This window comes from Nycticebus coucang, chromosome 12, assembly GCF_027406575.1.
Source record: "Nycticebus coucang isolate mNycCou1 chromosome 12, mNycCou1.pri, whole genome shotgun sequence".
Taxonomy (NCBI): Eukaryota; Metazoa; Chordata; class Mammalia; order Primates; family Lorisidae; genus Nycticebus; species Nycticebus coucang.
The window spans coordinates 54980702-55003670 of record NC_069791.1 but is presented as its reverse complement, the minus strand read 5'-3'; positions in this window follow the sequence as shown (position 1 = coordinate 55003670).

The following is a 22969-nucleotide window of genomic DNA, read 5'->3' as shown; positions in this document are numbered from 1 at the left end:
TCCTATTTATCCTTTTTTAGACCAAGGCAATTGGGGCTGCCTGGTCTCTCTTATTTTAGGAGAAACCCTCTTGCCTAGATACCAGCCTCCCTGGGGCGGGGAGCAGGATGTAGGATGCCATGGTTTAGCATTTGCTCTGCTGGGAGCCTGTACCAGGAGCAGCATCAGCAGTTTCTTAGAATGTTGTTGTGGGAGTGATTGGTGACTTGAGCACCTTTTTATTTCCCAAGATCTTTTCTCATCGAGATGATTTATGGGATTGGACTCTATAAGTAGCATATCTAAGGAAATTTATATAAACTGGGAACATTTACTATGTGTGCATTTTTTGTTTTCTTTTAAAACTGGCTTAAGGGGGTGTTTGTGCACGTGCGTGTCTGAGTGTGTGTGCCTGGCTTGGTCCATATGAGGTTCCCTGATACTCTGAGAGGCTCATTTGACTAATAACTAATGGCATACTGGTGTCCTTTCATCTTGATAGGGGTATTCTGAGGGCATCAGGGACACAAAGAAATAACCAGGATGCAGAAGAAGAGCTCAGAGGTTTCTGTAATCCAAGTTACTGCATCTGGCCAGGAAGCAAAAGAAAATAAAGATGAGGACTGGAGGAGCAAAGGGGCCTCAGGAAAGAGGGTAGTTTGCAGAGAGTCAGTAGACTCTCCCATAGTCTCAGTTATCTGAGATAAGAGGATTGCTCAAGCCCAAGATTTTGAGGTTGCTGTGAGCTATGATGACACAGTACTCTACCCAGGGTGACAGAGTGAGACTGTCTCACCAGCAAGATGACCAGCACCCCAAACTCTGATCTTAACACAAACTTGCAGGTAAGCCCAGAACAACTACTGTCTTCCTGAAGCTTACAGCAGCCTAATAATCTCCAGGATCTGGCAAACACAAGTTGAGACAGGCAGCTGTGTTCATTTGTGCTGATCTGGGCGCAGGAAACTGTCAGTGAGGCAGGGTCCATTGGGTCTCGCAGCATCAGTGTTTCTGCAGGCCCCCAGGGAGTGAAGAAGCTGCCTTGCGAGGCACAGTCAGGTGTTGTCTATTCCATCAGGACCTGCTGACTCCTGTTTCTTAGGCCTTTGCTTTGCCTAAGGTGTTTTTTTGTATTAGTTCTTAGGCCAGCAGAAAAATCCAGCTCTGTTGACTTCTGTTGGACTCAGAGCCATTTTCAGTCGAGCCAGGACAATGTTCATTTGACTGTCAGTGACTGTGGTGGGCCTTGAGACTTTAGAGATGGAAAAGACAGTCTCTACCCTCAGCAAGCTCTAAGGGGAGTAGAGCAACTGCAAACTAGTGTGGGACACATCGGGACAAGGTGCACGTGGTGCCGGGGAAGGTGAAGATAGCCACCTGCCTGGTTGCTGTGAGCCCGCTGTGGGTGGGCAGGACGGAGGGGACCAAGACGGCCTCTCCAAGGAGGTGAAGAGCCACAGCACAACTTGGAGGGGCTCTGGCAGGCGTGTTGGGGGGAGGGGAGAGCACGTGTGAAAGATGGACTTGTGAGAGACGCTGGTATGGGGATACCGATGTTTGAAGATTCCACATGGGTAAAGTGTAGGGTTGGGGGAGGGAGGCAGTCTGGCAGAGAGAGGAGGGGGAGTGAGTCCAGGGATGAGTCAGGAGAGGCAAGCAGGTCTTGCAGAGGACTTCATGGGCCAGCAGGGTTTCAACATGCAGGTGACAGGGGGTGTCCACGATTTTACAAATCGCTTCCTGGCCCCTGTGTCAAGGCATGGGCGAAAACCAGTGAAAGCCTTCACCCAACTGGTCAGGGTTGTTCGAAAAGAGCCACCAAAGGCCTTGACTGCACTTGTGTGCATTCGCTAGGACAGTGGCTGGGGGGCTGGGACGCCAAGGCACGTTTCCTTAAAACACGTGGTTGGGAACCAACTCTACCCTGCCCTTTCTCTAGGATGGCTCCCGAGAAGGGTTAACGAAACAAAAAAGGAAGCAGAGCTTCAGCTATGTGGTATGTGTAAAGATCTTGTGAAAGAAAGCAGCCAGAAAAATCTCAGGCAGAGAGCAGAGGGAGGAAAAATAGCAGAGTAACAGTGGCTCAGAGCACAAATGTGATTCCTTGTGAGAGATGTGTGGGACTCACTCCTCAACCAGGAGCGGAGCGTGCCGGCTGCCTGCTGACAGGGCAGGGTCAGGGACGTCAGTCATCACGTTTACCTCATGGCAGTTAGTTTATGGAGCTGAGCTAGATCTTAAGGTCTGTACAAGACCACAGAAAAGAATGGACGTTGAGGTATGAGTTATCCCCGTGCACAGTGGGAGACTCAAACAGACACTTGTCTTACACTACAAAGAGGATGCCAGGAAATGATTGATGTCTTCCGTGGTGTTGTCTTGGGTGCCAGAGTTTAGCCCTCAAGGCTGACATTTATTAAGCACTTAGTATCTAGCAGGGACAGTTCTTAAGCTTTTCAGGCCATTCCCTTAAGTCGTCAGAGCAGCCTCAGAAGGTAAGTCTTATTGTTAACATGCCCATTTTACAGATGGAAAAACCTGAGACACAGCTTACGCAACCTGCTTTAGTTTAGACAACTAGCAAATTGAAGAGCAAGGATTCAAATCCAGGCAGCCTGGCTCCAGAGTCCTAGTTAACTACCACACCTTGCCTTCTAGGACCAGCTGGTTAAGCAAGTTCAACTAGTTAGATAATGGGGGAATACGTGTACATGCTCCTCAAAGCTGAGTGCATTTAGGGTAACAAAGTAGTGAGAAAACCACAAAGAAAACCCAATGTAAGAAATTTGAAAGCAAAACTGGCCAGTAACACAGACAAGGCTTGCTGGAGGCAGGAGAAGCCCACAGCTGTGTGAGGAAGTGCGGGCAGGAGGGTCTGGAAGGAGATGTGTGGGTCAGCCCTCGGTCAGGAGGGGAGCTCTCTGAGGACAGCAGGCCTGGGTGCAGGAGCCTCAAGCCGCATCCTCAGGATGCTGCCCTGAGCATAGGAACAAACACGGCCACAGGGCCCGCTCACTGTCTGTGGTTTCTAAATGCTTGAGGTACCCAATAGTTTTCTTTGTTCATAGTCTCATAGATAATGGTAATTTCTAAGAAGCATCGACCTCTGCTGGGCTAACTCCCTTCCATTACAGATGTAGGAGCAGTGTCTGGAGGAAGGGTGCCTGGCAGGGCCGCCTGGCTGGTGGAGCAGGGATGGAAGTAGGTCTCCATTGTCCCGAATCCTTCCCAGCACCATTAATGAGCTGGTTTTATTGAAGGGCTCCTCTCATGAAGTGCTCAATCAGATAATCAATTAAGTGGGTAGTTATTAATTTGGAATCAAAGAGTTCCTGTATTAACACTGTCAATGGAAAAGAAGCCATACTCTGTAAAATAATTTGAAAAGGTTTATTCTGAGCCAAGTTTGAGGACTTCAGCCCAGAGCCTTGAGCAAGTGGACATCCTGCTGTGGTTGGGTCACCGTCTGATTTCATACATTTCAGGGAGACAGGAATTACACATGAAGTTATAAATCCATACAGGGAAGGTGTATGTTGAAAGGTGGGACAGCAATGGGCAGGGTGTGTCAGGCTGACAGGTGATGGGTGAGTTCAAGGACGCTTTGATTTGTAATTGGTTAAAGAAATGAAGTTTGTCTACTCAGATTCAAGTGATTTGTCATGTGAATTGAGACTGGCAGGTGTGATTTAACCTTTGTCTTACAAAGTCTTAGGCCTGTTAATGAGTTACAAGAAGGCCAGGGGGCCTGATGAGCCCTTCTTGTGGCCAGCAACTCAGCTTTAGGGTATTTCTGCTGTCCTTTTGATCAACATTGGGTTATCTGGGGAAGCCTTAATATTTTATTTTAGTTCACAACACTTTCTTTTTTGATTGAGTTTTGCTTTGTTTGCTGGCTTGCTTTGATGGCCTTTTCACTTCCTGGGTCTGACTTCTCCCTGGTTTGGCCTCCTTGTCCTCACTGTACCTGGTCCTCACTCCTGACTGGCTGCTCTGTTTCCTTCTCCCTTTTTTGATTCTCCTTCCCTGCTCCTCCTTCCCGCCAACACTGCCCCCCCCCCCCCCATGGACATGCTCATGCTGGCTCACGTTCTCTCTCCATTTAAAGAGAGACGGAGACAGACTGTCTCCACCCTCTCCCCCTCAGGAGTGCTAAAACCCAGGCCATCTGCTGTGGATCTGCTTATTATTTGAAATTTCGCCTTACGGAGAAAGAGGGAGGCTGATATTCCTATATTTTCTCGCTCTTCTCTTTATACACAGGGAAGTAAATATTTCTCACCTAATAAGCACACGAACACAAACTTGGCAGGGCACAAGGAAGCCATGTTGACATTCTCCTTTTAGGGGGTTAGGAGAGCACCTCTGCAGATGAACACTACATGCATTTTTGATGACTGAAGTGGTGTGTGCTCGTCAGGCACGATCAATAGCTCGCATACCCTCCACCGCCATCAATCCTCCTCCTTTGCACTATTAGTCCATGTTGAACTGTAGAGATTTTTTTGAAAGGAAGACGGAAGGATCCCACACTTTAGGATCAGAGCAGCCATAACTACAGAGGCACGGGGTGAGGAGGGAGGCGGCGGTGTCCCCAGCTTCAGGGAAGGGAGCTTCTCCCTGTGGGCTCCTCACGAGAATTCATTCTTTCCTGATGGCCCTGGAAGGAGCCCCCATGGGTGAGGTTTCTCCTTGGTGGCTTCCCTCCTACCTGGGCGCACCCGGGTGACTAAATGCAGTCCAAGTCCCTTCTCCCTCCTAGTGCCACCTCCTTCCTAGTTTCCTGAGCTGAGCTAACTGAGGAGAGTTTAATGAAAAAACTGCTCTGCCCAGGGGGGATTAGGGTGTGGTCCGCCCGCTGGTCTCAGAGTCCATGTTCTCTGCCCTCCCCCATGAGCTTTCTTACACTTTCTAGAGAGGATGTCCGGGACTGAGAATCTTCCTTTTCCTTCTCTACATCACTCTCCAGACTCCTCCACCTGCTCTGAACCTCAAAGTGGTAAGGACTGTGTCACCTGGGCCACTTTGCCTCCGGTGAGGCAGCAGGCGACTAGGCCTGGGTACTAGTCCCTGGCTTTCCCTGGCCCGTCATGTTGGCGGTGTTTCTCCCCTGAGGACACAGCCCTGTCAGGTGGCCCTCTGCACACGGTTGCCCCTCTGGGTTCTGGTACCTCCTCCTTCCCTTCCTCCTTGCAGGACTAAGGTTAGTGCAGAGCCCTGTCCCCCACTAGGCAGCAGGGAGTCTGAGGGAGGTACCTGCATCGGCCAGAGATCACTGCACAATGAGAGAGGCCTGCAGTGATATGGCCTCTGGTGGTCATCAGAGTGGCAGGGATGGAAGGCTTCTCAGAGGCAGCAGAGACACTTGACTTGAGCCTCGGCTAGGACTGGTGGACAAGGTTAGAAAGGAAACTCCAGGCCGCAGGGGCAGGGGCAACCCCGAGAGTGGAAACAACAACACGTATTTAAGAACTACAAGGTTTTTTTTTTATATATTGTAAATAGTAGACTCTAAACACGAAGGAGTTAAAGAGAAAAAAATGAGAAAGCCAGTTTCAGTGTCTAAAAAGTCCAGGCGATGCAGACATGACTGGCCTCGGGCACCCACATTATCATCAGGTCTCTGTCCTCTGCACTGTCCACCTCGGCTCCGCTGTCTTCTAGATGAGCCTGCTTGCTGGGCCGGCCTTCTCCATCGTGGAAGGTGGGGTGACAGATGCGAAAGGAGGGGAAATGGTTCTGGAGTGTTAGGCTCATGTGTTCCATTTAACTTGTGAATCTAGACAAAGACAGATGCTTCACTCCCAGCCCCCAGATAGCAAGTCTTAGGAAATGATGGTCCTGCAGGGGGCACTGGCCACCGGCCTAACCCCGCCCTCTCCAGAGGAGATGCTCTGGCAGGTTTTGAGCTCAAGCCTATCCTGGGCAGGTGCAGGCACGGAGTCTGCACTCCTGGACCGAAGGAGTTTTATTACCCAAAGAAGAAAGGAAGACAGGGTATCTGGAACACAAAAACAGCTGTGGCTGTCCATTTCCTTGGGAACTGCTGGACAGCCCGAAACGATGCTTTCCCCTCTGACCATGGGGAGCCTCGGAAGGTTTTTAAACAGAAGAAAGTCTTAGACTTGTATTTTTGAGGCATAATCTGAAAAGTAAAGCTTATCTCCAAGTAAAAAAAAAGAAAATAGGCCAGGTAAGAAGGTTCATTCCTATAATTCTAGAACTCTGGGAGGCTGAGGTGGGACGATTGCTTTCGATCAGGTGTTTGAGGTAAGCCTGAGCCAAGCAAGACCCCTTCTCTCCTAAAAATAGAAAAACTTAGCTGGGCGTTGTGGCTGATGCCTGTACTCTCAGCTACCCTGGAGGCTGAGGCAGGGGGATTGCTTGAACAGAGGAGTTTGAGGTCACTTTGAGCTATGAAGACATCTGTACTCTAGCTGGGGCAACAGCATGAGACTCTGACTCAAAAACAAAACAAACAAACAAAAAACAAAAGCAGAAAAAGAAAAAAAATGAGAAAACATATAATATTTCCTAAAGGTAAAAAGAGATGTGTTTGGAACTACATACTACTTAAGTCTCCCCGTTCCACTTTCTTTCCCAAATCCATCCAGGAGGTTTGTCGCATCCTGTAAGGACGGAGTGTGATCTGATGGAGTGTGTTATCAGATTGCATTAGATTTTTACTCATGCAGGGCCTGATCCTTCTCAGTCTGCAGCTTTGGGGCCAGGATTGATGTGTCTGATTGCTGGGCTGAGCTCAACTCAGCCGTCTCTATGGAGTCAGAAGCATTTGCAGGCAAATCCTGGCTGGGACCCCGACAGGAAGCCTCCCTGTGTAGCCGCTTTTAGCAGCCCCCCACCCCGCTCCCTGTGCGACTGTGAGTCACACCAGGACTCCGTCACACTCAGAACAGGCGCTAAGCCACACGCTCTGCTCCCTCTCCATGGCAGGCAATCGCTACCGACATTGTCTAATTGCACAATCATTTTTCATTTGTCAAGACCCACCTGTCTCCATGCAAAATAGAGACTGACAGTCGGGAGGGGGTGGACATTTGTCAGTGGAGGAAGCAGAGACATTTTGCTGTGTGACTGCTGGAGCTTCGGGAGCACAGCCTTCCAGAAGGGCGTGCATGGGGAGAGAGTGGCTAAGGGCTTGGACTCTGGAACTGGACTTCACAGGGTTCAACTCTGGACACTGCCTCTGACTAACAGTGCACTCTTGGGCAGCTTGATTAATTTTGCCAAGCTTCAGTTTTTTTAACCTGTAAGATGCCAGATAAGACTATCTGCCTCACCATGTGTGTGGATGAAATAAGATGATTATAAAGCACTCAGCACAATGCCTGGGTCAATAAATGTCAGGTGTTAGCACTGTTACATTTTTTCTGCCTTTTGATTAGATAGATCCCAGTTTCTGATTAGATCTCTCCATGGAGCTTGACGTTATTGTCCTCAGGTGCTGGACTGTCAGTGAATGACTGGGTTAGCAGGGCTGAGGCTGGACAGAGGAGGTGAGGACCTTTCACCCTCACCTTGGCCTCCAGGGGCACATCCTCATTGCCTTCTCAGGAAGGACTTCCCTCTCACCTTGAATTCCCAGCCTGTATAGAAGGCGGAGAGATAATTACAGAACCAGAAAGATGTGAGATTGATAGCTGGCAGAAAAACAAGGTGTGCATGTATTTTCAAAGGTTCCTTATTTATTAACTCAGGCTACAGGTTGGAACCTCAGCATTTTAACGTAGTAACTCTCCTGAGGTCATTTGCATTGAAAATATATGGCATATTCAACAGAGGGTATTCAGGACTGTATATATCTATGTATATATATATATCTTATCTTATCTATTTATCTAATCTGTATCTATATCTTCTAGTGTTTGGGCTTTAGGGCACTTATAAATGATCTTTCCATTCCAGTTGGAACCCCACGGAGAACTCTATCTTCACAGCTGGAAAGATGGGGATCAAATCGTTAGTTAGCATTCTTAAGTAATAAAATAAAATTAGAGAGCAAGGCTTGGCCTGTGGTCACCATGCAGCTCTCTGCTGTTTTCACCCTTGAGTTAAACCTGCCCTGGTGGTCAGAGGTGGAGCTGGACACACCCCAGCCTCTCCCAGAGGGTAACTGTCTCCACGTGGAGAAGGAGGTGAGATGTCTGTGCCCTTAGCTCATTCCACCACATCCAGAGCCAAACCTGCTCCTTCCTAGGGTCTGCACCACAGAAAGTGGCACAGCTGAGCACCTGCCTGCTTGGGTTAAAACAGTGGTTCTCAACCTTCCTAATGCCACAACTCTTTAATACAGTTCCTGTGGGTCATAGCCTACTTGTTGAGAACCGCTGGGGTAAAAGGTCTCAAGCCTCTCTGTCCTCTGTCCTGGTTACTTTCCATTTCGTTTGACTTGAGTGAAGCTGAATGTGTTCCAACCAAATCTATGTCACTACCACCATTCCTCAGCTCCTCCACCATATTGGGCTGATCCATCCTTGTTTCTTGTATAGACAACCTCAATTCCTTCCTGACTGCTCTCTTTGCCCCCCCCCCCCACAACTACCATGGTTTCTCCATATTTCAGCCAGAGTGATGGTTCAAAACTATAAATCGGATCATTTCACTCCTCTTTTCCAAACTCCTCATAGTTTTCCACTAGAAGCAAAGTCTGAGCTCTTTACTTTTGCCTATAAGGCTCCTTGTGACAGCACTGACTGCTTCTGTGACCATATGCCTCCTGTCTGCCCACTTGCTCATACCCCTTCAGCCACTGTGCCGTCTCTGGGGTCCTTGAGCCCTCTGAGCACACTCCTGCCTCAGGACCTTTGCATACACTGTTTCCTTTCTGGTGCATTTTCCTCCCTGGCCTTTGCCGCATCATTTAATTCAGGTCACTGCTCAGATGCTGTCTCCTCAGAGAGGCTCCCCTGACCACTCTGTAAAACATCTGCCCTCCCCACCACCACTCTCTTTTCCTTCATCTCACATTTTAAATATCACTTACTGCTACTTGACATTGTATCACGCATTTGTCAATGCTTATTTGTATAGGACTTTGTTTTACGTACTGGTCTCTCCCTAGAGCCTAGCACAGGGCCTGGCACAGGGTAGGAGCTCAGTAGGTGTCCACTGAGCACATCATCCTGCAGCCAGGCAGGCCTGACAGGGGAACTCAGACAGCTGAATCATACCCACTCAGGTCCTTCTTCTAGGCCAGTGTTTCTCAACCTTTTTAAAAATCTTACGGCACACTTGAACCTGTAGTTTAACTTCCGTGGCACACTTAAATTATGTTGATCAAAAAAAAAAAAAAAGAGTTAGAAAAAGAGAACATTCTTACTGTGCTTTGAACTTCTTTGAAAAATAATTTAATTAATGTTCTTTAAAAAATTTTGTGGCACACGTCAGATCCTGTCATGGCACACTAGTGTACCACAGCACACTGGTTTAACATCTGTGTTCTAGGCTCTCATCAGCTCAGCCAGCTCCTCCTTCTGCTGTTCCAGAGAGGCAGTTTACCATGGTAGGCATTGCTGTTGGTTCCATTTTACAGATGAGAAAACTGAGGCTTAGGTTAAATACCTTGCCTGAGGTTGTATGGCTGGCGAAATCTCAGTGTTACTTCTGTCTCTGCGTCCTCACCATCTTGCCAGTTTACTCTCTTTTTTGCTCATGTGCTTCTCATAGCTTTCCTTTTTAAATCCTCACCACAGCCTTGTAGCCATTTGGCAGCTGAGGAAGTTGCCACTCAGAGGGTTTGAGTGACCCCCCCCAGTACCACACAGCCAGAAGTGGTGGAGGGGAATTTGGATCCTGGTAGCCTGAATCAAAGCCTTTGCTTTCCATCCCTGCTCCACCCCGGGGCGTCTCCTTGGAGACTAGAAACTGCCAAGGGTGCCGTGATGCCCAGTGCTGTCATCGTGTGGGACAAATGTGGGGAACTCTGGAAAGGTGATAAAAGAGAAGTAGAAGGAGAAAATGAATCACCGTGGTGGCATTTTGAATTTCTTTTCTTTTTTACCTTCCCTTCCCTTCCCTTTCCTTTTCAGAAAGGGTCTCACTATGTTGCCCTTGGTAGAGTGCTGTGGTGTCACCGCGCGCAGCGACCTCAGACTCTTGGGCTTTAGTGATTCTCCTGCCTCAGCCTCCCAAGTAGCTGGGACTACAGGAGCCCACCACAACGCCCAGCTATTTTTGTTGTTGTTGTTGTTGTCATTGTTGTTTAGCAGGCCTGGGCTGGGTTCGAACCCACTAGCTGTTACATGTGGCCGGCACTCTAACCACTGAGCTCCAAGCACTGAGCCTGAATTTTTTTTTCTTGGCCACACTAGACTCTCTAGGTAAGGCATGAACAGGATGTCTCATCTCTTTAGACTTTGTTTTATTTGACTATTCACTGGCAAGGCTATATGGGTGAACCACTTAGTGACTGCAGACCCCTTGAAAAAATAGGTCTCAGCCTACACAGATGTGACAAGGTGCTGTGCTGTTTCTTTTCCTAATTGCCTTAAAAGATTCCTTTTTGGGTCTGGGAGATAGTACAAAATATGATAATCTAGAATAAAGCAAATTCCCCGAATTAGGTTAATTTATTTGCTTCCTCAACTGACGGAGAGGCCTTTTCTCAGTGTCTGTTATGAAGCATTCGCTGGAGAAACAGCACATGCATGGATAAGGCACAGCTCTCCTTCACCCAACAGCTGGCAGCTTCAGGGAGGGCACCTGGTTTCCCCCACCATTTCCCCACTGCTGAAAGCAAAGCAAAAATGTAAATATTAAATGTGTGCTGTTGCTCCTTTCTTTGGAGAGGAAGAGCTCATTCTCCCTACTGAAAAAACTGCCTTGCAGAAGGGGCTTACATTATATAGCTAATTTAAAATTATATAAGCACAAATGTAATTTTTATTTTTCTCACAACAGTTCTCCAGGTATGGTAACAACATTCTTGTCATATGGAAAGAAGTTCAGAAGAGCAGTTTAAGATCACATAACTAGTGCAAGGAAGACCTGGGGTTTGCACCCAAGCCCCATGCATGCCAAGCCTGGGTGCCAGAGTGCGTGCCCTGCCACCCTCTTCCTTGATAAAACTGCCTGAGAGCTCTGAATGTTCAGCCTAGGGTTTGTACTCAAGCTCCAGACAGCAAGTATCTTGCAAAGAAGGGTCTGGAGGCCAGGTTCCACCAGGAAGTCTGTCCGGGTCTCTGTCTGCATCCCCAGGGTTTCTTCTGGAATTGCTGCCTTGAAGAAAACCACAGCATAGCATTTTGACCTGTCAGACCCTGTTGGCTGTTTGTTGCGTGCAGGGTGTTCTGGGAAAGCAGGCGGGGAGCTTTACAGACTCATTCTTCAGCAGCAATTGTCTAATTAATATTGTCACCACATGGCCCAGTTATCTTTTCAGGAGTAAGCAGGTGTCAGCAGTGCATGGTTGAGTGAGTGTGTATGTGTGTGTGTGTGTATAAGTGGTTGGTAAAATCAGCAGCTTTTCCATGTGTGAGCAAAGCCTGTATCTGCAGACGTTTTAATTCTAGGGCTCAGAAATCCCAGAGCAGGGATAACGAAATGTCCAGCTTGTAAGAGACTCAGGAGCTCCGTGGGTCTATGTGGCAAGAATGGCCATGCTGATGTCTTCTCTCGTTTTTGATTTCTTTCAGGCATTTCATTAGTGCTCTCTGCATAGGGAATACTCATAATGGCTAATTCCCTTCCAGTAAAGGTTTGATCAGACAGTTCCTAGACAGGGCAAATAGGATAGGGGTGGCTTAAGGATGACTCACTGGTGTTCTCCAGTGAAGCGTGTTCTCTTGTGTAAATTTAGAAAGAATTTTTTTGGTGCTTTCCAGTTTAAAAAGTATTTTCTCACATCATTTGATCCTCCCAAGGTGATGGCCAACGATCATCTCTTGTTGCAGATGAGGAAACGAAGGCTCACAGACACTAAATGTCTTGACTAAAAGTAAAAAAACAAATTAATGAGTGTGGGCGGGACTACCAGAACCCACCTTATGTGTTCTTATATGTGATCTCCCCTTTGCTTATTCATTTATGCTCCCACCTGGTCATTCATTGAACATCCAATGAGCACCTATTGTATGCCTAACATTGAGTTAGGTTGTGGAGATGCAAAGATAAAAATGTGAGGTGCTTTGAGTTCTTTGAAAGGAAGGCTAATGAAAGAGAGAACAGGTCTAATTATTGGCTCATTCTCTAGAACTCTAATTGGTGTTATTTTCACTTGCATTTAATTCCAAATAAATAATATTAGGAATCCATGAGTCTTCCGGCCAATTCTCCCATCCCTAAAGATATCTTACTCTCACTTATTCATTGCACACTTTTGGGTGTTCTGTTATCTTGCCCTGGGTCAATGTTTGCCTCAGTTCAATATTAATTACTTCCTGGACGCATGAATTTCCTTTCTCTTGGTTCCTAAAAAGACAATTTTAAAATTTACTTCTGCATTGAATTTATATCAGATCACTTTTTGGTCTGAGTCATGACTCCAAAGGTTGTCCCTTGGTCCCTCTTTCCTAACCTTCTTGGAAAAGATAATTTATTTCTGAGGGTCATAATCATAACCTTACGGAATGAAACCTGTTTTTCCCTCTGCAATTACTTTGTAGCTTTCAAGTCACACAGGGCCTTAGATTGTAAGTGTGTGCCTCCACGTCCTATCTTCTTCACCAGATGATAAGCTCTCTGAGAATCATGGTATATTCGTCACCGCAGCCTCTACAGAACCCAGCACATTCCATGATATGTTGAATGCCCTCAAGAACTATTTATGAATTGAGGTTCCTGATTGCCAGAGCTAATTTCTTCCAAGGACTTGTCCTCAGGGAGCCCCGTGAGTGGTCCCCCAGGTGCCCTCTAACTTAGGAAGAGCGATCTTAGTGAGCCCATCAGATATCTGCAGACCTGAAGAACTTTTTAGCAGCCTCCACAATCTCTTTTTAGTCAAGTGTTTCCTTTTCTCCTTCCCACTTTACTTAACTGTTCTTGGATTCTCCACACCCTTTGGTGAATAGAAATTTTCCTACCTGGAGTTAAATTGGAATCTTTGATTGCAGCATCACCATTATCACCAGGCCCTATCTGAGAGTTTATGCTGGCTGTGCTGTGCTTTCTCTGTGCCTCCCAGAGGCAGTTTGTGTGAGTGGTGAGCATCTCCTTAGAGAGCACTCGGACACCTGGTCGGCATGGGGAAGAGCTCTGATGCCCCGTAGCAGGGCAGGAGAATCAGGCTGTGTGACATGAATGTCTCTGTTCAAATTAAAGACATGAATGGGATTAGGGATCCAGAATCCTCAGGGTGCTGCCTGGGAGTGGAGGGGGAAGAGGTATTTGATTTAGTTAGATAGGTTACTGAAGGTTCAGGCTGCCCTATGGGCAAAATCTCTAAGTTATTTGGAACTCTCAAAGTGATTTACTCCGGTGTATGCACATAAGGAGCCCCCATCCTTCATGAGAATGTGCAAGTAGACAGTAGGTGCCTATTTGGGGAAGCTGCCATTTATTCTATAAAGGCATCTTCTCTTTGAGAAAGACTGTCAGAGGTTACTGAAGTTTACCAGGTGCTAAGAATTGACGTGCATCTTAGGCTGTGGAAGGGGAAGCTGTCTGGAAAAGCCAGGTTTATTAAAACTTCGGAAAATATTAGCCCATAGCTGGGTCTCATGGAGCACTTTTGCAGTTGCTATAGGAAAGGAGACCTAGACACGGGCTTCACTTTTCCTAACTTGACCTCTGCTAGGTTAGAGCAAGTCATCTAAGCCCTGCCTCTTCTATTTCCCCCCTGGAAAGTGGAATACTGCTTTCTAAATATTTATACACCTTTAGGGATAGATAGGCAGTGCTATTGGACAAGTGTTATTGAAGTGTAGGCCAATGGTGAGGAGAACTAGAGGGTCTGGGACCTGTACAAAGGCTCTCAAATGAAAACTTTTCAAGTCACCCATTTGCAATCTGTGTTGTAAAGTGTTTGATCTTCTCCTAAAAAGAAAGGTAGCATACAAGTCCAAGTTATTATTATTGTCAGTACTCACCCACTCAACAGCATTATTTAAATGTTCCCATGGCTAGGGTACCACCCTATGTGCTGAAGGAACACACAAAACCATTTTATGATATTTTCCCTGTTTTGGAGGATTTAAGTATTTGGGATGATTGTATGGAAAGATGTCCATTCAGCCAGGCATCCAAGAAATATTTATCAAACCCTCACTGAGTACCTACTTTGGAAGTGTGTATCCAGGGTGAGTTTACGGTGATGTCCCTGTCCTCATGGAGCTTGTTTCTTTAATATATAGTAAGCCCTGGGAAAGACCCCCTGGGGCACGCAGTGATGGCTACACAATGTAGGCCCCGCCCTCAAGTCATTCATGTGTGCGTGGGACCCCTGCTCCAGACATGAGATGGCAGTGGCTGGAGTCGAGGCCTGTGGCAGCAAAGAGAAGGGGAGACTATTCCTCTGGGGAGGACCAAAGCGGGCTTTCTAAATGAGGCTGTTTTTGAGTCTTTGGATTTTGCTAGGTAATGCAGTTCAGGGGAGAGTAGACAGATGAGTTTGAAGAGAAGGAAATATGTGAGGCGAGCAGAGGTGGAAGAGGCAGGAAAGAGATTGTAACTGGGGTGATGAAGTCTCAGGGGTGATGTGTGGAGCATGGACTGGGGAGACAGGCCAGGCCATGGACAACTGGACGGCCATGTTAAGGAGTCTTGGTTTCTTCCCTGTCTTCAAGGGATCCTGGAAGACTTGGGGCAAGAGAGTGGTATGATGGGCTCTGGCAATGGCTGTCTTCCTTTCTCACCTTAAGGGTCGCGCCACCCCCCACCTCCCTTTGCCGCCTGCTTCAGTGAACAGGTGTCCCTACTTCTGTCCACACATCCTGAGGCCAGCTCCTCTGTGGGAAACTTGACCTTCTTCCCTTAGTGTTCTTCTGTCGTATTTTTTATCGTAGTGTCTCTTTCACCTGCATTTCCCAAATTTTCTTCTTTGGCTGGACCCTTCTCCCTTTCCCATAAACATATGTGCTCAGTTCCTCCTTCTAACTTAGAAAATGGAAAACCTTCTCTCAGCCAAGCACATGGTAGGTGCTAAGGTGAATCATCATGGTGGTAACTCTCCCTGTTCTTTCTTGTAAGCTCTAGCCTTATCCTTTCCTTTTGTTTCTGTCACAGCCAGCTGCTTGTACATTCTCCCTACTGGCTACTTTGTAACCTGGTGTAGTCTGGCATCAGCCTCACTCCCTAGTGAGATGTGGCCTGTCCTTCTGATTGCCACGTGTCACAGCCTATTTTCAGTTATCCTTTCCCACCTCTCTGATATTTCGATGAGTTTGATCCAGGGGATGTCCTAAGCCCGCTCCACATTGGGCCAACTCTGTTGCCCCCCACATATGTCCCCAGCCCACTCTTCTGTTTGGTTGAGTTGTCTGTGCGGGTCCCCTGTGTTTCTCAGAGGCCGGGGCCATACCGCACACATTTTGGACCCCCCGTTCCTAGAATACAATACCTAGGGCTACCCAGGGTGGTAGCCATTAACCACAAGGGGCCATTAAACATTTGGCATGTGGCTTTTCTAAATTGGGATGTGCTATAAGTGTGGGATATATATGAATTTCAAAGATACAGTATAAACATGTAAAGAATCGCATTAATATTTTTATATGGGTTGCATGTGGAAATAATACTTTGGGTATACCGGGTTAACTAAAAGACATTTTAAAAATTAATGTCACTTATATCTTTTTCCCTTTTTCATGTGACTTTAGAACATTTTAAATTATGTGTGTCTGCCATTATATTCCTGTTAGAAGGGCTGGCCTAGAACATTCCAGGAAGAAATAGACTTAAAACCATAGTTGTTGAACTGACTTGAATTGAGTTGGATGGTGCCCTTTCTTCTGAGCTTCTGTCCTGATTTTGGTGGGGAGCTGCTCCTGCTTCTCCTCCCATGCTCTGACCTCTCTTTCTCTGGCCCTTTCATTTCTTGCCCTCCGAGTATTGGTTCGTCACCCTGAGATCTGTCCCTTTATGCAGCTCCTGGGTGTCTAGTATGTTGAGAGTGAGCTAAGAGGATGAAAAACTCAGAAGCCATTAAAAGCAACATTAATGAAATGTATAAGAAAAGATGAAGGAGCCTGTGGCACAAGGCAAGAGTTAGCCATTGCAGGTGTCTGTGGCGGGGTGACCTTTCACAGGAGGCCCCAGAAGCAAGGCACACAGCCTGGCAGACTGGCAGGCGCAGGCCACCGCCCACTTACATAAAACTTCCTGTGAAATGGAGAGCAGTGTTTAAAGGGCATCGAAGGTCGTGGATTTAAATTGAGAGACCTTGAAATCTGGAAGTGTTTGCTTTCATAACCGCCGCTATTCCCTCTCCAGGATGGGAGCAGCATGCTGCAGGGCTGGCTGGGAGGCTGAAGCCGGCAGCACCAGGCTCTGGAAAGAATCTCTTTGCTGTGAGCTCCTGGCCCTTCAGCCCCATTCCTGCAGAAAGCAGCTGCCAGCAGTCAGCTCAGCTTGGGGCCTTGTGGGGCCCTTCTCAGCCTGAGCTCTAGCTCTGTGTTTTGAGCACTGCGGTAAGTGGTAGTCAGACTTAGGAAACTTGGGTTCTCTTACTGACTGCCTCAGCTTATTCAGGGCCCTTCATGAGGTCCCCTAGCCTCTTTGTACCATGTTTTATAAACCCTTTCCTCTGCCTTCCCAAAGCTGGGAGATGAGTGAGAGTATGTAGAAAGGATCCTGCAGTTTTCCTGGGTAAATGCTGGGTTCCAGGTAGAGTCGTGTTGTTTTTGAGATTTTCTCTTCTTTTTTTTTTTTTTTTTTAAAGATGGGGTCTTGCTGTGTTGCCCAGGCTGGTCTCAAACTCCTGGGGACAAGTGATCCTCTTACCTCAGCCTCCTGAGTACCTGAAACAATAGGTTCAAGCCATCACACTAGAGTCCTATTATTAAGCAAGCTGGAAAATATTTAACCAACTTGGGATATTCTCCCAGCTCTATTTGGCCCAGTCAATGGCAGGGCTTAGGTGAGTTAAATAATGATGCTGATAACTAATGCTTATAGGACCCCAGGTTGTGGCCTCTTATTGGCTGAACATACCTGTGAGCTATTAATATCAGCATCATAGTAATAAGAAGGCTGATACTGAAAAGGTCCCACAGGTAAGGGACGGAGAAAGAATTGGAACTCCTTTGCACCTCATGCCTTGTCCACTGTCATTACGCGCACCCCTCTGAAAAGCTGGGAGCCCCAGGCTGTGTCATGTGTTCAATTTTCATTCAACAACAGTCTTTTGCCGTCTGATGTGGCCCAAGAACTATTATGATTTGACAGATAGATGGTAAATGGCAATCTCTAACACGTAACAGTGAAATGACATTCACAACTTTCTGGAAAAATGAGCTGGGCTGGGATATTTCAGCTCGTGCCACAAATGGAGTGCCTGAGGCTCAGCACAGTCAAGTGGCATGTTCGAGGTCACCTGGGAAGGGACAGGGCAGACTGTCTGCCTGCTAAGCTCAGACCGTTGAAAGAAGCTGTCATTTCCCTCCGCGGAGATTTGAAATTTAGTGTGGGCACCAGACGCAAGTTCCCAGAACAGAGGATCCAACTCTTCCTAGGCTGCCCTCGAGGTGGGAGGAGGGGGGCTGAGGGCTGGCGTGCCTCCCTCCCTCACAAATGCCATCTGCGCCTGCAGGAGTCTTGGTGCGGTGGTGGCATCCTGTTCTCCCATGCTTGCATCCCTTAGGGTGGCTCTCTTCATGGGCTGAGGACCCATCCCTCAGGATTGTGGTGGTTTAAAAGAAAACACAAGAGAGCCCTGTGAGTGGTGGCGGTGGCAGCTTACTCACCTTGGAAATTGCATAGAAACAGGTGCTTCGTCAGGCAAGATGCCACCTCCAGGATCCCAGATGGTGTGGGAGAGGTGGAGTGTGTTACGGTCTGTGGTGGTCTGAATCAGGATAACTCTATCCAACGAAGGGGGCCTCTACTCTGGCATCTTTGGGAAAATGTGGGCGGTGCCAGTCTTGGGTGGCACTGTGCTGAGGAATGCAGTGGGACTGTGGCCGAGACCAGAGTGGGCAGGAGTAGGCACATATGTGCCCTGGGCACACCTGTCTTCAGCCTAGAAGGGCTGGGCTGGCACCTTTTGTGGAAATCCTTTCATTTTGCAGATAGAGAAACCAGGGACCCCAGGCAGTGGTTATCCAGCCAGAGGCCTGGGGTTTGCCCTTCTCCCTTCTCAGCAGCCTTGTGACCTTCTGGAATGCTCCTCTGCTCAGTCCTGCTGCGACTGACCCCTTATCCTCTAGTCTCAACCCAGTCATCGCCTGGTTTGGGAGGCTGTCCTCCTCAGCCCTCTGCTGTCTCGCACACCCCATGGGTCAACTCTCTTTATATTACTTATCTCCGACTGGATCTTGTTTCTTTGCTCGTATTTCTTGTCTGTCTATTTCCACTGGAATGGGAATCCCATAAGAACAAGGACAGTCTCTTTATGCCCCCTGGTATCCCAGCACATGGAATGGCAGCTGGCAGGTAGTAGGCACTTTATACTGTGGGCTGAGGGAACACTCAGGGAAGGCAGCTTGTGGTGAAGGCCATGTATGACCTGGGTCTTCCAGCACAGGCATGACTTCAAAGGAAAACAGGAGCAATATGGGCCACAGGAACTACACAAGGGGTGCGTAAGTGTGAGGGGTGGACCTGGGGGCAAGTCAGATTGGCTGGCACCCAGCCATAGTCTAAAGGGAGCAGTGGGCTGGGAAAGGGAGTCTAGCTTATTTACAGGGGCTGTGAGCACCAGGCAAAGTGTGACCTCTGCCCTGCAGGAAGGGGACCCACTGCAGGTGAGTGAGTGGGGAGTTGTACGGCCATTTGGCAGCAGCATTCAGGTGACTGAGGTTGGGAGGGCAGCGAGGGACCCCTGCAATACAATACGATGACCTAAGAAAAGGTCTTTTCTCCTGTGAGCCCCTAAGTGCCAGGTGTCCTAAAGGCCAGGTTGGAGTCCTTTGCTTCCGAGCCGTTTCCCCACTGTGGTGACGGTCGTCAAGCCCCAGAGGAGTGCCCGAGAGGGAGGGGCAGGAGGCCCCGTGGATGGGCTGGCACCGTGCCCTGGCTGCTGTCAGAGAGTGACTCAGATCCCCTCCTGGCACCAGTCTGCTCAGGCAGTGCAAGCTGTTCCTTTGGCTCCTGGAGACTGGGCTGCTGCTTCACTTCTTTCTCCCCCAGGACTGAGGCCGGGGAGGAGGGGTGCAAGTGTCTGTGTTTCCACTCCCTTCCCTTCTCCCAGCACAGGGGTGGGGGAGGAGGGAGTGAGGGCTGCAGAGCGAGTTCGGGGTTCACTCCCTGCAATACCTCCTGAGGCCTGCTCAGCACACGCACAGCAGGACACCAGGCGGGCTGGACAAATGACCGGCTGATGTGGTACTTGAGTGGAAGGCTTTCCTGAAAAGTTATCAGAAATCGGGTCAGGTGGACAAATGTTGCTGGCACAGCATGAGTGACTGCCTGTGAGTAATGACATGCCCGACGATTGTTCAGCACAGACTTAAAACATAGAACGTTTGTGCCACACTTTATAGCTTACAAAATCTTTTCACATCCTCAATGTCTGTTGTCCTTTACAACTGTCCTGGGATCAAGGTAGCATTCTGCTTTATTTTTTATTTTTTATTTGAAGGCCTTTAGGACACCTGGCACTTAGGGGCTCACAGGAGAAAAGACCTTTTCTTAGGTCATTGTATTGTATTGCAGGGGCCCCTTGCTGCCCTCCCAACCTCAGGCTAAAGCTTTAGCTCCTTTGCTAAAGATCACTTAGATGTTGAAAGGCAGGACTGAAAAGGGTCTTTGTGTTATGACAGTTTTCATAAATCATACACTGTGCTAGTTTTAGACATTAGCACTCTCTTATTTTTACCCTTCCTTGGAATATCACCTGCTCACAGGGCAAGCTGTGGTGACCCTTGGAGCCTCAGGAGCCATCAGCACTTTCAATGGGATAATGCCCAGGTGACTAAACGTGGGAGAGTCCCAAAGTGACAGTGATCAGTCGCTCATTCATCAAAACATTTCCTATTTCTTCTGTTCATCACCCATTGCCAATTTTACTTAGCCTGGCACGTGCAAATGCAATTTTTGTTGGTCAAAAATGGTCACGTTTTGGCAAAATGTTAGTGTTTGATCTAATGTGTAATACATCAAAGGTACTAAATCAACATGTAGTATTAGTATTTAATTTGAGAAGATCTAGAACATTCAGGAGTTCAGATTTTCAAAGGAGACTCACCTTCTTAGTCTAGGTCATGGATTGAACACCAGCTTCTAGGGTTGTTGGAGCATGATCCAAGTATCAGGTGCAACAGAGCTTGCTTAGTTCAGTGCCTGTGAGATAATCCCTAAGGCAGCTTTATCTGGATGGGGACAAGCTTCGTCACTGCCCTCAGGAGGTTTACAGTCTGGCAGAGATGGTTCAGATATACCCACCCAGGAGGGACACCAGATACCCTGGAGCCTAGGGCTTGGACAAGTGCAGTGTTAAGAACATGGCTCTGGAGCCAAGATGCCTTGTAGGAATCCTGGTTGTGCCATTTATATGATCTGTGACCTTGGGCAAGGTACTAATCTCTCAGCCACTTGATTTTCTCATCAGTAGAACAAGAATAATAACATACCCACCTCATAGACTTGTGAAGATTAAGTAAGATAATGAATGCAAAGGACTTAGAGTTGTTCCCGAGGTATAGAAAGTGTTCAGTCACTTTTATCTGCTGCCGCTCCTCTTACAGTTTTTATTAATATTCTTATTCCTCAAATTAGAGGAAGACTAGAGAACATGGGCACAGGACAAAAGATTCTGATGCCTTCACACTCTGTATTAGGTTTCCAGCTTCTGAGCTTGCTGTAATCTATGGTCTCCAAGATGACAAGCTTAGGATGACGGAGGATAGCCCTGAAGGTGAGGTGTCCACCTTCGAAGGCTTTACAATTACAAACCAGATTTAGAAACGTCTAGGAAAACTGTGCTCTGTGACCAGGGATGCCCTCTCAGGGAGAGATCCTGAGTATCATAAAGCTGGAAGCCAGTAGGGTTAACCTAGCCACCCAGCATCTATTGTCCAACTCCCCTGGGGGTAGTGAGACTTCCCACAAGATCACTCAGGGAAGGGAAGCTCGGAACTTTATTGCCTGTGATCATATGAAAGGCTCTGCAACTCAAGGGAGCATAGCCCACACAAGACCACCCCGACTTCTGATGGCAGCCTCAAGTTCAGGAGTCTCTGAGACCACCCTTGCTAAAATGATTCACAGAACTTGCTGAAAGCTGTCATGCTTCTGGTTATGGTTCATTGCATGGAAAGGAACCAGATTTCTGAAACCAGCTGAGGGCAGAAGCATATAGGGTAGAGTCCAGGAGAAGTTCCAAATGTGCAGCTTCCAGTTGTTCCCGACCCAGAAGTGAGGGCAGCATTACTTTCCTGACACATGAAGTAATGCCAAATAGAGAAAGTCACACAAGCTTTGGTGTCCAGAGTTTTCACTGGAGTTCCATCACCCAAGCATGGTCGACTTCCCAAGTGGCTCATCTTGGGGTCCAGCCCCTCAGGCGGGCAAGCTGATACCATGTGACCCTAAAGCCCCCACCTTAACATCATACTGTAGCGGTGGCTCAAACCCCATAAACCATGTTGCTACTATGTGTGGTCCAAGGTCCTCAAGCAAACAAGGACATTCCTATCAGTCATGACATTCCAAGGAGTTAGGCAGCAGTGTCTAACCTATGGCCCATGGCCTGCATGCAGATTATTTGAGGACTGTTTTGCTTATCTGTAGTGTCATATATCACAAAAAATATGCATAGATCTTTTCTTTAGCTCATCAGATTTCATTAGTGTTTGAGTATTTAATGTGTGGCCCAAGACAAATCTTACTCTTCCAATGTGCAGCAGAAAAAAGAGAAAAGGTTGGACATCCCTGGTAGAGATTACCTCCAAAGATAGATATAACCAGATCTCTTTTGGTACCAGGGTAGTTTCTTTATTGCACAGTCTCTGTATGGGCTCTGGAGACACCAAGATAATGAGACACTGCCCAGTTCCAGGGTGCTGAGTCTATTGGAGGGGGCGGGTTAGGTTACCAGTACAAGTCAGCTGGTGTGTAGTTGGGTTGTTGCCCACACCCACTGTGGGGAGCTGCAATAAGGCCTTTCCTTTAGGAGGAGGCAGGACCTGTGGGCTCCGCAGGGATCCCTTGGTGTCTTGGGAATAAGACTAGCTGATTAGCAAAGTTTATGTCTCAAGGAGACACTCATGAAGCATTTCTAGAAAAGAAGTTCTTTTTTTTTTTGAAAAGAGGTTCTTGACTGTGTTGATGTACTTACCAATTCCACGACACCCAGCCTATCCCATCTCCCACTGACTTTGGGGGTTGGGTGTGGGGGGCCTCACCTTCAGGCCTATCCCCTACTGAGCATTCTGAAAAAATTAGGAAGCTCAGCATCTCAGTGATTGTTGAGATGACAGGCTGAGCAAACACAAATGAGTGAGTGACCATGGGCAAAAGTATGTGGACATGATATGTAAATGCTGAGAGACCTGTCCATACACCACCCATCGTTAGGAGCCCTCACTTGGCAGCTGCTTTCTCCAGCGACTACAGCTGCAACACGGGCTGCCCAGGATCAGCGAGAGGGTGTGGCATGCTTCCCCAGCATCATTTTGTTCAGCATCTGCCCTGGCTTCCTCTGCACGGGTAGGTGGGTGGGTGGAGGGAGAGCTCTTTGTCATTTTTGCCTGCTTGGCCAGTGGCCAGTGTGTGGTCTACATCACACCCATCTCCTACACCCCCCACCCCAGAATTTGCTTATCCTGCCATCAACATCACCACCAGCACCTTGATGGAAAATGAAGCTAACTGTCCTCTCCCCACCCCCATTCACATGCATGGCACCTTCTATCCCTTCCATCCCTCACATTCACTC